Here is a 16,549-nt window from a genome sequence, read left to right as displayed (position 1 = left end):
AATACCTATTTTATTCACTGAACTGCAACTCAATTTATAACATTTGTATCATGAGTTTTTTTCTGGATTTTTGGTTGATATTCTGTCTCTATTATTTAAAATACACCTATGATAACAATTATAGACCCTTCAATTCTTTGTAAGTGGGCAAACTTCCAAAATCTGCAAGGGGATCCAACCATTATTTCCCCTACTGTAATACTGAATAGTATTAATAGCATTTTCCATATCAAAAAATCATTATGTGCAGGATGTGATCTATTTAGACACATAACAATGGAAAAAGGTGTCAAGTGTTTGTTTAGTTAAAGTATAACTAAAGGCAAAACATTTTTTTTAGTTTGGATACAGTGGAGAGGGATTAGAACACCGGTCTCTTTTTATTACCGTCTGTGCCCTCGAGATTCACCCTCTCCATTTGTCCTGTTTTACTATAATTATTGAAAGTGAATGTAAAAGAAAATCCCAGATTTTGGATTGTCCCCAGAAAAGTAATAGAGGGGAAATCTTCCAATGGGGACACTAGTTCTGGTGACCTGGGGGTCCCCAAGGCATTCCCTTAATTTGCAGAGATTTCCTCTCACTTTCAGTTTAGCTATGGGACTAAGTGAGGCTAAATATCCCCAATGGGTCAAAGATGGCAAAATAAATAAATACTCATATCTGATAGGGGTTATAACCCTCCATTATAACCCCCTCCATTGGCCCCTCAATGTAGTTAAGTCGGTCTGTACCTTTATCCAAAATGGAAAAAAATTCTACTCTAACCACTTGCCGACCGATCACGTTGACCGTACCGCGGCAAAGTGGCTCGATATCGTCCAGCGACGTAGACCTACGTCGCTGGACTCCTCCCCTTGTGGGCGGCGCACGCGTGCCGCCGGAGGCTCGCTCCCACTGTTTTCAGTAACAGCGGGAGTCGGGCCTGGGGAGGAACGGCGGTGATCACTGCCGCTCTTCCCCGATCGTCGGGGATCTTGTGTGGAAATCCGCCCGCTTGTGTAAACAAAGCGGGCAGATCTACTAAGTGACAGGCAGGGTCAGATTGCAGGGTTCAGCATAGCTGAACCTGCGATCTGTCCCTGTGTCACTCAGTCCCCTCCCCCCACACGTTAGTAAGCACCAGGCATACATTAACCCCTTGATCACCAATAAAAATTAACCCCTTCCCTGACAGTGTCATTTTTACAGTAACAGTGCATATTTATAGCACTGATTACTGTAGTAATGTCACTGGTACCCCCAAAAGTGTCAAAAATGTCAGTCAAGGGTCCGATCTGTCCGCCGCAATGTCGCAGTCCCGCAAAAAGAAATCGCAGATCGCCGCCATTACTAGTTAAAAAAAAAAAAAACCAAACAATAAAACTGACATACATTTCCCGTAGTTAGTAGCTGCGATAACTTTTGCGCAAACCAATCAAAATACGCTTATTGCGATTTTTTTTTACCAAACATATGTAGCAGAAAACAAATTGGCCTAAAATGTGAAAAAAATTTAGATTTTTACATTTTTTGGGGGGGGATTTCATATAAAAAAAAAAAAAATGTGACAAATATTTTTTCAAAATTATCGCTCTTTTTTGTTTATAGCGCAAAAAAGTAAAAATCGCACAGGTGATCAAATACCACCAAAAGAAAGTTCTATTTGTGGGCAAAAAAAGGACATCAATTTAATTTGAGTACAGCGCCGCACGACCGTGCAATTGTCTGTTAAAGTAACGCAGTGCCGAATCGCAAAATATGGCCTGGTCAGGAATGGGGTAAATCTTCCGGTCTTAAAGCAGTTAAAAATACGGTCATTGAGAATTTTTTTGTCAAAGACATGTAGCTAAATACATTTTGGCCTAAATATATGACAAAAATTTAATATATTGGATATTTTTTAACTGTCATAGTAGAAAAATATTGTTATTTTTTCAAAATTTTCGCATTTTTTTATTAATATCGCAAAAAATAAAAAGCGCAGAGGGGATCAAATACCACCAAAAGAAAGCTCTGTTTCTGGGGAAAAAAGGACGTAAATTTCGTTTGGGTAGGGCGTTGCATGACCGCGCAATTGTCAGTTAAATTCGCACATTGCCGAATCGCAAAAAGTGGCCTGGATGTAAGACAGCAAAATCCTCCGGTGGTAAAGTGGTTAAAGTGCATTCAGAAAGTAAAAATTACAGTGTTATATAAAGAGTTATCAATAGACATATTGAGATAACATTTACTGTAAACATGTAGTGATCCCACTGACAAGATCAAAAAAAAAAAAAAAAGGGCCAGCATATATACATTAGATAGTGGTGAATGTATAAGATTGGATGCACACCAGATGCGGTGGGAGTGCATTGCGTGGCTATTTCAGCGTAGTCCCACCGCATGAAAAGGCAAAATGCCTCGTCTTCTGTGCAATGCTGTGTGGGCAGCGTGCACTACTTTTTTTCAGCGCAGCAATGCACGCTTTGCACCATGAAGCAGCCAACTGAACTTTACAAAATGTCTGTGTGATACTTCAATACATTTACAGTGCTGTGAACTCAGCAACTAATGTGAATGACCCTAAAAGTTTTTACATTCATTCTAAACCAGACAACCAAACTATTTGGTACACATTACAATGGGAGAAGTACAATCTTCCATACATCTACTGGCAGCTATGAACGCAAGGGTCTACTCGGTTTATTATAGAACAGACTACATCCTGCAAAGCAGTGCAGTGATTGTAGTCACAATATAGAAAGTGTAGCCAGCCAGACTTGGGGCAAACCGCTACATTTACAGCTGAATTACATGCAGGCAAAACATTTCTGATAATTGAAATTGCTTCTCGTGATTTGCAGGGTAAAATGCAACTGCAAGAAAGCAGGTTAATACACAGTTAAAACATGTAAAAAAAGTTTGACATTTAGGCTTGGTTCACACTATTTGCGGATTGGCTCACAGCATGGTGTATGGCTATACCCATGGGCAGTCCCAGGGGGTATACTCCCACTATCTTCTATAGTCACTCAGATTTATTCCAAGCCGTGTCAGGAGAATTATAACTCCACAGAGGGGTGGGTGCTAGGTCCTTCATTGAACATCAGAGAAATGGAATGTACGGTAAGTCAAAAATCCCATTTTCTCCATCGTGTCACTGACAGACACAGCTCCTGTCATTCTTCACTATTGGTACATCCTAAAGCAGTGTTAAACATGAGGAGTGGGAAACAGCAAAAAATTCCCAAGGCTAAAAATTAGCCAACCAGGCAACAGGGGCTCAACCAAAACAACACACCCTCAAAGAGGATCAGGTCCCCTAAACAGCAGCCTGCAAAACCTTGTGGCCAAAGTAAGCATCCGCAGATGCAAACACATCCATTTTAAAAAAAACTTTGTAAAAGTGTGCAAGGATGACCAGGTGGCCGTCTTGATGAAGGAAGGCCCAGGAGGCACTAAGCACCCTAGTAGAGTGCGCCTTGACAGGGAAAGGAGGAATCTGACCCCTGATGAAATAGGCCTGAACCACCATCTGTCTGATCCATCTGGAAAAGGTCACAGAGGAAGCATACAACCCTTTGCGAGGTCCATCCATGAGCACAAAGAAGAGAGTCTGACTCCCTGAAAGAATCCGTAGCCACCATGTGCACCCTAATTGCCCGGACCACACCCAAGGCATTTTCCTTCAGATGTTTAGGCCTGTGACACAGGGAAGGCAACACAATGTCTTCATTCAAATGAAAGTCAGACACCACCTTAGGAAGGGATGATGGACAGGGGAGAAGCCCCACCTTATCCTTGTGAATCACCAGATAAGGAGAACAACAGGATAACACTGCCAGTTCGGATACCCTGCACACAGAGGTGATAGTCACCAAAAAGGCCACCTTCCGGGACAGCCTAAGCAGGGGAATCTCCTGAATATTTTTTAAAGGGAGGCTTCTGTAGAGGTGAAAGCACCAAATTAAGATCCCAATGCGGCAACGGAGCCCGCACTAGAGGAGCCAAATGTTGGACACCCTGAAGAAAACTACGCACCAGGGAGCGGGTGGTCAAAGGTCGTTGAAAAAAAGACCGCCCAGGCCGATACCTGGCTCTTGATGGTACCCAAGGCCAATTTCTGTTCAACCCCCTGTTGAAGGAAGGTTAAGATCCAAGCTTCCGAGAAGGGGCGAGGATGAACCCAAAAAAAGACTCACACCACGCAATGTACGTCTTCCACGAAGTAGATTTCCTAGCTTTTAACAAGTTAGGATTTACTGACTTTACTTACTTCTATCCTTTAGCAGCTGGCATTTAACAGCCAAGCCATCAAAGCCAGTGACTAAAGCAGGATGGAAGATCTGTCTCTTGAGACAGCAGATCCTCCCTGAGAGGAAGCGTCCAAGAAACGTCAGCGAACAGCAGCACCAAGCACGGCAAGGCCAGTCCAGGGTCACCAAGATGATCGGAATCCCTTCTTCCTCAATCCTGTGTAGAAGTCTGGGCAAAAGCTTGGGAGGAGGGAAGGCGTAGATCAGACGATACTGACCCCACGGGGACACCAGCACATCTGTGGCATCCGTCAGTAGATCCCTTGATTGAGCCACAAAACTCTGCACCTTTCTGTTGAGTCGAGATGCCAACAGATCCACCTCGGGGGTGCCCCACCAGAGACACAGCTGATGAAACACCTCCGGATGAAAGGACCACTCCCCTTGGTCCTACACCTGCTGACTGAGGTAATCCGCCTGCCAGTTTTTCCACCCCAGGAATGTGTACGGCAGAGAGGGCTGGAAGGAACCGTTCTGCCCACCTTAGAATGCCAGCTACCTCCAGAGCCACCAGGGCACTTCTTATGCCCCCTTGGTGATTGACATAAGCCACGGCCGTAGAATTGTCTGACTGAATACGCACTGGGTATCCCTGGAGATGATCCATCCAATGATCCAGACACAGTCTGATTGCTCGGAGTTCCAAGACATTGATTGGTAGTCTGGACTCTTTCAACGTCCAAATCCCTTGAGCTGAATACTTGCCGAGGATGCCTCCCCAGCCGGACAGGCTGGCATCCGTGATGACCACTGTCCAATACAAGGGGAAGGAAGGATTTTCCCAGTCGAAGCGCCGGAGAGCAAAGCCACCATATCAGGGACTCCTTTGTTCCCTGACTCAGCCCGATCCAATTGTCCAGAGACTGCGGAGTCTTATCCCACTTGGTCAGAATCTCCCTTTGCAGGGACCTCGTATGGAACCGCCTCAAAGGTAGATACCATCAGGCCAGCACCCGCATGCAAGTCTAGAGGATTGACTATCTGCTGGACAGCAGGAGACGAATTGCAGTCTGCAATTTCTGGAGTTTGTTCAGAGGAAGGAGCACTCTGGCTACAGGCCGAGTCCAGAGTCAGGGCCAAATAGGCCAGGTTTGTGGGCAGAACCAGGGCAGACTTCTGAAAATCCAGCCAAACTCCCGCAGAGTTCATATTGTGATCACTAGGATCTCCCCCAGAGCAGAAGGAGATTCCGGTGGCAGAAGGAAATCGTCCAAGTAGCCCAGTACCGCAATCCCCGTTGGCGTAGCAAGCCTAGTACCGGAGCAAAAAAAACACTTTTGTGAAGACCCGAGGCGAGACCAAAGAGCAGCGCCACAAACTGATAATGCTCCTCTTTTACAGCAAAGCAAAGAAAATGCTGGTGACTGGCACATATTGGAATGTGAAGACAGGCATCCTTGATATCTATAGAGGCAAGGAAATCCCCCTGATATAGGGATGCCACCACCATTCGAATGGACTCCATTCTGAACTTCTGTACCCACACTATGCAGTTTAGCGTCTTGAGGTCCAGGATTGGACGCGCTTTGCCTTCCTTCCTGGGGAATGTGAACAGGTTTGAGTATAAACCCTGAAACCGGGACAATCACCCCTTGAAGGGACAGGTCCTGTACCGCCCCAAACAGACCCTGTAACCAGTCTGGGGACAGGCACAGGTTGGAAGGAAAAAACCTTGCCGGGGGGTGGGGCAAGACTGAAACTCAATCTTGTAGCTGGACCAAATGACATTAATGGACCCACTTCTCCTGCACCCAGGAAGTCCACGGGTCCAGAAACCAGTGAAGATGTCCCCACACCCCTGATACGGGTGAGGGCACACCTTCATGCAGAAGTAGCCTTGTCCGCGAGCCTGGAGAAGCCTGCTATCGGCTTGCCAGACCAGGTTCCTTTGGATCCGCCAGAGGCGGCCCTGAAAGACTTTGAGACCTTGTCAGTGGACCCTGAGGGACGAAAAACTTCTAATGAGCCAAGAAGGAAGGTCTACGTCTACAACAAGGTTCCTTGTCCTTAGTAGCCTGCAGAAGAAAAGTAAAGTACTCTCCCCCCCCCCGTGGGACCTTTAATGATGTCATCCAGGGTAGCTCCAAACAGGCGATCTCCTTGAAAGAGGAGATCAGTCAAGGCCTTTTTAGAAGTCTGGTCCCTAGACCTGCAATTGAGCCAAAAGACACACCGAAGGACCACCGCCAAAACAGAGGCAAGCCATCAGAGAAGCCGCATCCAAAGAGGCATCACAAAAATTGCAGCCCCTGGACCAGCTGGTCCGCCAGCTCAGCAAAGGCAGGGGGGAGCGGTTCTCCCTTCATATCACGGCGTAGGAGCTTAGCCCACTTGGTCAGAGTTTGCAACACCAGGGCAATGGTAAATACTGACCTCATTGCCGAACCAGCTAGGTGTACATAGCGCGGGCCACAGCCTCCACCTTCCAGTCAGCCAGGTCCTTAAAGGCCAGGCACTCTTCAATCGGAATCATGGAATCACGGAATCATGGTTGCCTTGTTTAATCTGGAAATCGGAGGGTCCACCACCGGTGGGACAGTCAACTTCTTAAGAAGGGACTCTTCGTAGGGATAAAGCCTAGTAAAGCACTTCGGAACCCCACAGGGACGCTTTGGTCATCCCCACTCTTTAGCGACAATTCTGTCAAAATAAGTAGGGAAAGAAAACACCTTTGCCGCTCTGGATGGCTTGTGAGTGTCAAAGTGTACCCGCGTCACCGTTGCAGCTTCAGCTGCGTCCTCCATCTTCAGGGTTGCATGCACAGATACAATCAGTGCATCCACCAGCGCATTTTCATGCGCGGTCGCAGATGTGGAGGAATCATTCTCACTATCAGAGAATTCCAGGCGCGTGGTCGCAGACCCAGAAGTGTGACCCACGTCTGCGTTGGCTGAATCTTATGAGACAGATGAGGGGGGGGGCCCTTTTTGCTAGCCCATCACCCACAACCTGCCTTGACCCGGGGAACACAAGGGACTCCAGGACCGCTGCCTGTGCATGGTTGGTTGGGACCCAGAGGGCCCTCGCAGCCTCAGAGAGGGGGATCAGGTGGGGAAATGTGCTTTAAAGACGAGAGAGAGAGAGACCTGCCCTCATCCCAACCCAGTGACCAGACCACCCAAACAGCCCCAGTGTAAGGGGGGGGTAGGCTGAGGAAGAAGTAAAAAACAGGGTGGGTGCCTGCAGAAAGGAGGGGAACCCAGGGGTCCGACCGTCCCAATGAGGGGCCCACGTCCACCCCAAAACCCTCCAGGGGCAGAGGGGGGGGGGGGAGGGGACAGCTACTTACCATACTAGGAACCAGATGGGCATCGCACGTGACAGAGTCTCCTCTCCACCGAAATGGGTGGGCTGTCGGCCAGAGGAATGATGCAACTCAGGCCAAGGGCAGGTCGTATGCGACCTTGCGAGATGTTTAACTCGCAGGGCCAGCCCCTGTCCGGTGGGGCTATGTTGTGGCCAACCTAGCGCGGAGCTGAGGCCTGCGCGCTGGCCAGACTGGGATGACCACTGGATCTAGGTTATTCAGCCTGTCCCCAAGTCCCGCAGTTGATAGTAGATCTCACAGGAAAAATCCAGGAGGAAATATTTTTCCATCTAAACAAATTTGCCAGGATCAAAGACCCCAGCAAGGAACTAGGTCCTTACTCCTGACTAGGCAGAAAAAAAACTGAGTGACTATAGCAGGGAGAGGGAGTATAACCCCTGGGACTGCCCATGGGTGTAGCCAGAAGTTTTTTTCTACCTAGTGTCCTACTCTTGTAGGGGGCAGCATAACCCAATGGTCAAGAATGACAGGAGCTGTGTCCATCAATGTATTAAATAGAAAAAAAAAAAATGTAAAAAAATTAAATTTCTTCATCAGTTTAGGCTAATGTGTGTTCTGCTGCATGTTTTTGGTAAAAATAAAAGTTATAGTGTCTACAAACAATGGGATATACTTATTTTACTAGTAATGGCGGCGATCAATTGTTTTCTATGTTCACTAGCAGCGATCTGCGCTGATGTGGTGTGTACTATGTGTGAACAGTCCCTAAGCCCCCATTCACACTGGGGCGACGCTACTTCGCACCGCGACCTCCGAGGTCGCGGTGCGAGCAGCGCGCCGCGACCTCGGAGCGGCCGCCACGGACTTCGTAACATTGAAGTCTATGGCGGTCGCCTCCTGGTCGCCCCAAAGAAGCTCCGGACCCTTTTTCTGAGTCGGAGCGACTTGTGTCGCTCCTATCAGAACGGGTCCGCAGCTTCCCTATGGGAGGCGACCTGCGGTGACCTGTGAGGCGACCAGGTCGCCTCACAGGTCGCCCCAGTGTGAACGGGGGCTTACAGTCAATTACCCGTTTCAGTTTTGCAGCTTTTCAGATCACCTGACATTTGTGGGCTACAAAAATGTATCAAAATTAGTGATGCCCCCTTCCTGGCGATTAAGTAGTAGTGCAGAAATGATAAAAAAAAAACCTGGATGAAAAAAAATAAAACCATTGTTTGTAATTTCTGGGCAGGAGAAATGTTTTACATAAGAATTTTAAACTTTGTACTTTCTCTAAGATCTAATCTTTGAGTAAAACATTGTGCAATGGATTGTTCTCAATCATACATGCATGGATTCCTTTTTTTTTTTTAATATACACACATACATACATATATATATATATATATATATATATATATCCCTGGTCCAACACCACTAACTATGCACATATTAAACATTTAGAGAATAAATGCATTTTTCCTGTTTTAAAGTAGAACTAAACAAGAAATGTTTCCCAAAACGGTTACATTCAAGGCAGTGATTGATATCTGGCACAATTGCTTGTGCTCTCCAACAAACTAAAAATCTATATAAAAGACCTTGCGCTACTCCAACTATCAAAGTGCTAAGTAAAGTGCACGGAGGCTGGGTTCACACTTATGCGAATTTCCCTGCATCCAATTTGCATGACAAGAGAGTGTGACCGGCTATCGATGGAGCCGGTTCACATAGCTCCGGGACAGCTGCTGTCCACATTTGGAAAAGGGTCCTGTGCATCCTTGGCTCCGTTTCAGGTCCGAATTCAGGCAAAAATTCAGACCTGATTCGCACCTGAAATGGAAAACTGGGTTGCACTGGACCCCCTGCTTCAAGCCGCGGCCACAGCTAGTGTGAACCCAGCCTAAAGGTTTACAAAGAGCTGCTACAACAACAAATATCAAAAATATGAAAAAATAGTGAAGCACTCTAAGAGTCGGTTCACACTGAGGCGGCATGACTCCTTACTACTTTGGGGACGACTTGTGCATTCCTATGCACCACGACTTCGGAGCGACTTCACATAATGGAAGTCTATGCAAGTCGCTCCGAGGTCGCCCCGAAGTAATACAGGACCCTTTTTCTAAGTCGGAGCGACTTGTGTCGCTCCTATTAGAACGGGTCCTGTAGCGGTCAATGGACCGCGAGGGAGCGCGACTTGTCAGGCTGACAAGTCGCCTGACAAGTCGCGGCAGTGTGGACCGGCTCTTAGAACTACAAAACCTAAATATACGGTATTACTCAAAAATAGGACAGATAGATTAGATAGCAAAAAAGGCAATGCATAAAAATCAACATAGTGAACCACGTGCGTTTTCACAGAATACATACACACAATCCATATAACAAAAAAAACACATTTCAAATATTTCAGTGTCCAAACATCCAAAAAAATATATATACATGACCCGCCAGACTCCAATAGTTAGTAACAAGGTCCCAAATATATAATATGATCTTCAATGTGCCTTAGGACTTTCAGTCCACTTAGTATGTGCCTCAGTACCACCTGAGTGCACACATGGGTGTACCCTCATATTCTTGGACCCCACTATTTTAACAGGCACTCCTGTTTGCTCGCTAGGTCCTCCCCCAAAACTTGTGGTTAATCACATTTCAACCAGAAGGTTCTCCATCCCAGGATACTCAGAGGATAAAAAACAGAAGGAAAATCCATAGTTTAGGGGTAAATTTGTGTAGGTTGCAGTTTATGCGTTTTAGAACTTGCTTATTGGGGGGGGGGGGGGGGGTGGCTAATAGGAAAGTATGACAGTTCTGTTCTTGTAGTGTGAATTTGATGAAACTTTACACTCTCTGGCACTCAAGTAGCATCAAAGTAGTGCAGGAACCTTTATGTGTCCAAAGCCGCATGTTAGGGCTACAATTACTGCTAACCCTAACATTTACCCTAACCCTTAAACCAATCCCTTTACCCTAATTCTAACATTTAACCCTAAAGTGGGGTACACACTAGTAGAAAATCTGCCGAAAATTCCCGTCCGAGGTAAAATCGTACGATTTCCGGCTAGTGTGTACACAACTTTCAGCAGCCGATGCCGACATTTTCAACGAAAAAAAATGGAGGGACAAACACCAAATTTTTTATCGTCCTTCCCCGGCACGACCAATATTCGTTTAATGTTTATGCAGTACGTCCGTGAAAAATCGGATACGAAAGACCGCGCATGATCTGAAGTTGCTGATGACCCGGAAGTCTAGGATCAAATGTCCCAAAAAAAAAAAAAAAAAAATCGGACGAGAAATTTAGTGAACATTTATGCACTGTCAACTAAAAACGGTTATGACCGCTGAGCAAGAGAGAGAAAAACATCTAAAGGAAACCATGTTAAATGGACTGTAATGCATTTCTGCAAAAAAAAAAAACACAACGTTGTGAACCAAGGCAAACCTGAATAATTTTTTGTAAAACTAAAATTGCATGTACAAAAAAGCATCACATAAACAGCAATTCACAAGTAACAGCCAGTATTGGAAAACCAAGATGGCATCTAAGATCTGCCCAACGTAATGATGTACCACTGCAGCGCATGTCTGATGCATTAATAGAGTCCAGTATGGACGCAACGAGTCAGCAACCCTGTAATACATATACACTACTACAGTATCTTACAAAAGTGAGTACACCCATCACATTTTTGTAAATATTTTATTATATCTTTTCATGTGACAACACTGAAGAAATGACACTTTGCTACAATGTAAGGTAGTGAGTGTACAGCTTGTATAACATTGTAAATTTTCTGTCCCCTCAAAATAACTCAACACACAGCCATTAATGTCTAAACAGCTGGCAATAAAAGTGAGTACACCCCTTAGTGAAAATGTCCAAATTGGGCCCAAAGTGTCAATATTTTGTGTGACCACCATTATTTTCCTGGACTGCCTTAAAGCGGTAGTATCCCGCTTTTTTACACTTTTACCTACAGGTAAGCCTATAATAAGGCTTACCTGTAGGTACAAATAATATCTCCTAAACCGGCATGGTTTAGGAGATATTTACAGTGCATGCAGCCGCTCGCGCGAGCGGCGCATGCACTCTGAAGGTCCGGGGGGACCTTCAATCTATTTGCCGGGAGCTTGCCGGAAAATCACTCCCACGCGCATGCGCGGGAGTGACGTCATCGCGGCTCCGGCCAATCATCGCGCCGGAGCCGTCTCTTCCAGCCAATCACCGCGCCGGAGCCGCCGAACCCAGAAGAGACGGCGAGGGATCATGGCAGCGCCCGCAGCGATGTTCGGGGGTCCGTGTCGGGGCTTCGTTCTAAGGTAAGTAATACATAATGAGCTAGTATGCGATGCATACTAGCTCATTATGCCTTTGTCTTGCAGGTTTTTTTTTTTTTTTTTTTTTGATCTGTGGGTTTACAACCGCTTTAAGCTCTGGGGAACTCCATGCCCAAGAGGGTTCACAGGTTGCCACTGGAATTCTCTTCCACTCCTCCAAGATGACATCACGGAGCTGGCGGATGTTAGAGACCTTGAGCTCCTCCACCTTCTCTTTAAAGGATGCCCCACAGATGCTCAATAGGGTTTAGTGCTGGAGACATGCTTGGCCAGTCCATCACCTTTACCCTCAGCTTCTTTAGCAAGGCAGTGGTCATGGTCGCTATGTTGGAATACTGCCCTGCTGCCCAGTCTCTGAAGTGAGGAGATCATGCTTTGCTTCAGTATGTCACAGTACATGTTGGCATTCATGGTTCCCTCAATGAACTGTAGCTCCCCAGTGCCGGCAGCACGCATGCAGCCCCAAACCAGGACACTCCCGCCATCATGCTTGACTGTAGGCAAGACACACTTGTCTTTGTACTCCTCACCCGCTTGACACCATCTGAATTAAATAAGTTTATCTTGGTCTAATCAGACCACAGGACATGGTTCCAGTAATCAATGTCCTTATGCCCCGTACACATGCAACGATTATCGGCCGACCGATCGGCCGTCTTTTGTCCAGTGTTGTTGTGTTGGTTGAAATGTGCTCTAGACTGCACACGAATTTTATCGGCCAACAAAAACCAACTTCAGAAGTGATGTCATGTACTTTTCGTGTGTTTTTCCTTCTCTGAGCATGCCCAGTGTTGCTCATCACATTTTTGTCTGACGAAATCTGTACTGACAGACGGAAAATCGGCCGTTGTGTTGACGGCCAACAAAAATTTTATAGCATGCACACCCGATTTTGTTCGGCCAAAAAGTGGCAGTCGGTTGTCGGAAGCATCATACTAACAAGCCGAAAATCGGCCGATCGGACGTTGGCCCGAAGATTCACGGCCAACAATCGTTGCGTGTGTACGGGGCATTAGTCTGCTTGTCTTCAGCAAACTGTTTTCAGGCTTTCTTGTGCATCATCTTTAGAAGAGGCTTCTTTCTGGGACGACAGTAAGCAGACCAATTTGATGCAGTGTGGGGTTTATGATCTGAACACCGACAGGCTGACCCCCCCCCCCCTCCCCCCTGCCCCTTCAACCTCTGCAGCATTGCTGGCAGCACTCATAAGTCTATTTCCCAAAGACAACCTCTGGATAGGACGCTGAGCATGTGCACTCAACTTCTTTGGTCGACCATGGCGAAGCCTGTTCTGAGTGGAACCTGGTCTGTTAAACCGCTGTATGATCTTGGCCACCATGCTGCAGCTCAGTTTCAGGGTCTTGGCAATCTTCCTATAGCCTAGGCCATCTTTATGTAGAGCAATAATTTTTTTTTCAGATCTTCGGAGAGATCTTTGCCATGAGGTACCATGCTGAACTTGCAGTAACCAGTGTGAGAGCGATAACCCCAAAATTTACCATACCTAGTCCCCACTCACACGACCTTGTAACACTAATGAGTCACATGACACCAGGGAAGGGGAAATGGCTAAATTGGGCCAAATTTGGACATTTTCACTCAGGGGTGTACTCACTTTTGTTGCCAGTGGTTAAAACATTATTGGCTGTGTGTTGAGTTATTTTGAGGGGACAGCAAATGTACACTGTTATACAAGCTGTACACGCAATACCTTACATTGTAGCAAAGTGAAATTTCCTCAGTGTTGTCACATGAAGAGATATAATAAAATATTTACAAAAATGTGAAGGGTGTACTCACTTTTGTGAAATACTGTATGTGTATTAGGTATAAGTGGGCTTTATCACCAAAGCCGCTGCACATACAACTCTGGCGGTCTGAGGTTGTGTGCTGATTGGGGGGCCAGCGAGACAAGCTCCCTATGTAATAACTGTGGGAGCCAATCATAGCGGTTATGTGATTGGCAAGCAGCTCCGCCTCCTGGCATTAAAGCCCACTTAAGGGGGCCAACTTACTGAAATGTCACAAAATGAGATTTTGTTTAGTTCTATAGATGTTCATTTACTTCTATGCACTACTTAGTGCTGCAATGGTTTGTTGTGTGTAACAATGCATGCTTAAACAGCGTGTTATGTGATACTTTTTTTCAGCACATTGATGTGAACTGAATAGGACAGAATGAGAATTGCCTTGTCTATGGGTTGGACACATGGGGTGTATGGGCCCTCACCCAGGGCCATCCAGCACTATAACTCCATGAGAAAGGACCTCCTAATTCTCTTTATTGAAACCGTTTTGCCTCCCTTTGCTGTGTATGGACAGTGCTATATAAAAGCTGTACAATAATAATGGGATATGGAAATCAGTGACTCCGATGTATACGACGTATAAACACCAAATTCTTCCTGTGACTGACAATAACTGCACTCAGCGTCCATTAGAACACATTAATCTTTTACCCATACCAGCTTTACAAATCAGCCCAACATACTGCCTACAGCGCACAGCCTGCGCCACCTACAACGCCGCATACAGCCTGCACCCAGCACTACCTACAGCCTGCACCCAGCACTACCTACAGCCTGCACCCACAGCACTACCTACAGCCTGCACCCAGCGCCACCCACAGCCTGCACCCAGCACTACCTACAGCCTGCACCCAGCACTACCTACAGCCTGCACCCAGCGCCACCCACACCGCATAGCCTGCACACACCGCCACCCACAGCTTGCGCCCAGCGCCACCCACACCGCATAGCCTGCACCCACCGCCACCCACAGCCTGCGCCTAGCGCCACCACAGCCAGTGCCACGCATAGCCTGCGCCCAGCACCACCCACAGCCTGCGCCCACCGACAATGCACAGCCTGCTCCCTGCCCACCCACAGTGCACAGCCAGTGCGCCAGTGCCACCCACAGCCTGTTCCCAGCGCCACCCAAAGCCTGCCCACCGACAATGCATAGCCTCCTCCCAACACCACCCAGAGTGCACAGCCTGCGCCCAGCGCCACCCACAGCCAGTGCACCAGCGCCACCCACAGCCAGTGTGACCAGCGCCACCCACAGCCAGTGTGACCAGCGCCACCCACAGCCAGTGTGACCAGCGCCACCCAAAGCCTGCCCACCGACAATGCACAGCCTGCTCCCAGCGCCACCCAGAGTGCACAGCCTGCGCCCAGCGCCACCCACAGCCAGTGTGACCAGCGCCACCCACAGCCAGTGTGACCAGCGCCACCCACAGCCTGCCCACCGACAATGCACAGCCTCCTCCCAGCGCCACCCAGAGTGCACAGCCTGCGCCCAGCGCCACCCACAGCCAGTGTGACCAGCGCCACCCACAGCCAGTGTGACCAGCGCCACCCACAGCCAGTGTGACCAGCGCCACCCAAAGCCTGCCCACCGACAATGCACAGCCTGCTCCCAGCGCCACCCAGAGTGCACAGCCTGCGCCCAGCGCCACCCACAGCCAGTGTGACCAGCGCCACCCACAGCCAGTGTGACCAGCGCCACCCAAAGCCTGCCCACCGACAATGCACAGCCTGCTCCCAGCGCCACCCAGAGTGCACAGCCTGCGCCCAGCGCCACCCACAGCCAGTGTGACCAGCGCCACCCACAGCCAGTGTGACCAGCGCCACCCACAGCCAGTGTGACCAGCGCCACCCACAGCCTGCCCACCGACAATGCACAGCCTGCTCCCAGCGCCACCCAGAGTGCACAGCCTGCGCCAGTGCCACGCACAGCCAGTGTGCCCAGCACCACCCACAGCCTGCTCCCAGCGCCACCCACAGCCTGCCCACCGACAATGCACAGCCTGCGCCTAGCGCCACCCGCCACGCACAGCTTGCGCCACCCACAGTGCACAGCTTGCGCCACCCACAGTGCACAACCTGTGCCCAGCGCCACCGACAGCTAGTGCGCCAGTGCCGCCCACAGGGCACAGGCTGCACCCACCGACAATACACAGCCTGCTCCCAGCGCCACCCAACGCCTGCGCCCACTGACAATGCACAGCCTGCGCCCAGCTCCACCAGCCACGCACAACCTGCTCCCAGCGCCACCCACAGCGCGCAGCCTGCGCCCAGCGCCACCCACAGCGCACACTAAGACAACCCAACAGCTGTATCTGTTACCCAGGTACAGAGCCCTGTGTTCGCTCCTGTATACTAAGCCTGCTCCTAGCCCCTATACTACCCATGCTCCTGGCTCTCTTACACAGTGACTGGCCCTTAGTGGAGCCCCCCTCCCTCTGCCTGACCCCCCTTGGTGCCCCTACACTCCATCTCCTCTCAGCACTGGGACAATTTGCTTGCATACACGCAGAATGCTTCCCGTACTGAGCAACACCTGAACACGTCCTCTACACAGGTGACCCCACTCACTGATCACCCACTCACACCTTCCCTCACTTACCTTCTTTTATTTATTCTTCCAACCAACACACAGCTTCGCCGCCATCTTGTCTGAGACACAACGGCCCGTGCTGCGCAGGCGCAACATTCAGATTGGAGGAGTTCGAACACCCCGCCCTGTTTCCGACGTCACCGAGGCTCGCCAATAGACATTCTCTCTCACAAGTCCTATACAGAAGCCTGGACACGCCTACTGTCTCTGCCGAGGCCTCTGCCTGAGCTCAGGTGTGTTCCGTGTGGACACGCCCACCAGGTATCGGCGCCGCACA

At 48.6% G+C, this 16,549-nt stretch overlaps 1 protein-coding gene across 2 annotated transcripts in view; it reads right to left on the bottom strand.

Annotated features, from left to right (window-relative positions):
• The window catches only part of APC (APC regulator of WNT signaling pathway), a 283,126-nt gene extending 266,783 nt beyond the window's left edge, over nt 1-16,343 (bottom strand). For both annotated transcript variants that reach the window (XM_082244064.1, XM_082244063.1), the window contains exon 1: nt 16,282-16,343. The gene's annotated coding sequence lies outside the window, so the exon portion shown is untranslated. The remainder of the gene's footprint in view (nt 1-16,281) is intronic.
• Nucleotides 16,344-16,549: the final 206 nt, after the last annotated feature.

This window comes from Pelophylax lessonae, assembly GCF_965119305.1.
Source record: "Pelophylax lessonae genome assembly, chromosome: 1".
Lineage (NCBI taxonomy): Eukaryota > Metazoa > Chordata > Amphibia > Anura > Ranidae > Pelophylax > Pelophylax lessonae.
Note: the sequence above shows the minus strand (reverse complement) of the source record. Positions and strands in the feature narration are given on the sequence as shown.